The 2,031-nt window shown below is 38.1% G+C and overlaps 1 protein-coding gene across 7 annotated transcripts in view; it reads left to right on the top strand.

The window, feature by feature from the left end:
* Window positions 1-2,031, top strand: part of LIN54 (lin-54 DREAM MuvB core complex component) — a 96,750-nt gene that overhangs the window by 63,416 nt on the left and 31,303 nt on the right. The window lies entirely within an intron of this gene.

A 2,031-nucleotide genomic window follows, 5' to 3' on the forward strand; every position in this document is an offset into this window, starting at 1 on the left:
CTGGGGTTTGGGGAGCCATTTACATAGGCTTTCAGAGGCCACTGTAATTCAAGGAAGGGACCTAATTGTGAATTCTTTCAAGCTATCAAGTATATTCAATTATTTCTGTCTTTTACAGATTTTAAGTAACTTTTAAGTGTCATTTAGTATTTTAGGTGTTTAAAAATGTCATTGAATCAATGATTCCCATGGGCTAGAGTTGGTGGAAGAGTGTTACTGTAAAGGGTAGCACAGGAACAATTTTGTATCCTGATTGTGGTGCTGGTTACATGAATCTGTACGTGTGGTAAAATTTCATAGAACTACATATTTAAAAAAGCGCATGTAAAAAGTGGTGAAATCTGAATAAGTTCTGAGTTCAGTTAATACTGTTGTACCATATGTCAGTTTCCTGGTTTTAATAATGTTCTATGGTTATATGTTATTCTTTTGGGGCAAGCTGGGTGAAAAGTACAGGGAAGCTCTGTATTTGTTTTTTAATTTCTTGTAAGTCTAAAGTTATTTGAAAATAAAAATGTTTTTTAAAATACTGTTTATTCTTCCATTCAGTATACTAATTAAAAAAGAAAAAAACTTTCATGTTTCTTAGAGACAGATGTGGGACTTCGGTTCTTAACAGAGTTCTTAGGACTGGATGGTATTTACTTTTGTTCAATCATTCAGTAAGTGTTTATTGAGTATCTACAGTAGGAAGCAGTACAATGTCTTGGGCTTTGACGTTAGATCTGGTTCATACCTTGGCTCTGCTACTTTTTAGTTGTGTGACCTTGGGAACTTAATCTCTCTGAGCTTCAGTCCCCATGTATAATGAATGTAATAATAATGATGACACAAATAACATTTATTGAGCATTGTCTTAGCTTCTTAGTGCTGCTATAACAGAAATACCACAAATAAGTGACTTTAACGAACAGAATTTTACTTTCTCACAGTTTGGGAGGCTAGGAGTCTGAATTCAGGGCTCTGGCTCTAGGGGAAGGCTTTCTCTATCTGCACTGGCGGGGGAAATCCTTGTCTCTTTCAGCTTCTCTTCCTTGGTTCCCTGATGATCTCCAGGTGACATCAGTCTTTCTCCATTTCTGCTTCCTTGCTTCTGTGCCTAATCTGGTCTTTTTTATCTCAAAAGTGATTGCTTTAAGACACAAGCTACACTGACACGGCCTCATTAACACAACAAAGAAAACTCTATTCCCAAATAGTATTGTATCAAGAATATAGGGGTTAGAATTTAGAACACATACTTTCTAGGGGACACATTTCAGTCTAGAGCAAGCATTGTATTATGTGACAAGAGTTATTATTTGCACTTCATATAGTTTAATTCATTTAATTCTCACAACCAAAAAAAACCTAAACTCGTTGCCGTTGAGTTGATTCCGACTCATAGCAACCCTACAGGACAAAGTAGAACTGCCCCATAAGGTTTCCAAGGAGTAACTGGTGAATTCAAACTGCCGACCTTTTGATTAGCAGCTGAGCTGTCTTAGCCACAGGCCACCGGGGTTCCAGTCCTCACAACTGGCCCATGAGAAACTTCTTTACATTTTCAGATAAGGAAATTTAGGGACAGAAAATTTTAGTTAGTTGCCCGAAGTCACAAAACTAGGAAATGGTTGAGTGTAGATTAAAACCCAGGCAGTCTGAAGTTTCTTTTTTTAGATACACTGAGCAGGCTTGTTGCACACCAATCCTTCCACCCAGAACTAAGAAAACTGAATAAAAAATATTTTAAAAATCTGTTTGAAGGCATTGGAAAACCTACCAAGGAATTAGGACTTCAGAGGCTGTGATCCTGGAGTAAAGGGAAGCCTAGAGAGGTCAGCCTGATGGTCAATGTGGTGATTCCCCTTAGGAGGACATTTGCTGATTTGTTAATTGTGGCTGACAGACTGAAAGCGAACAGAAAGTAGTTACAGAAAGGTTGAGGAGCTAAGAAGATATAGGTTTGAGGAACAAAAATTTGGGGGAAGAGGGACCCTGGTAGACACCCAAGTCCTTTTGGTTGGGGCCAATGAAGAATTATATGGGGGA

This window comes from Trichechus manatus, unplaced genomic scaffold (assembly GCF_000243295.1).
Source record: "Trichechus manatus latirostris isolate Lorelei unplaced genomic scaffold, TriManLat1.0 scaffold00105, whole genome shotgun sequence".
In the NCBI taxonomy this organism is placed as follows: domain Eukaryota; kingdom Metazoa; phylum Chordata; class Mammalia; order Sirenia; family Trichechidae; genus Trichechus; species Trichechus manatus.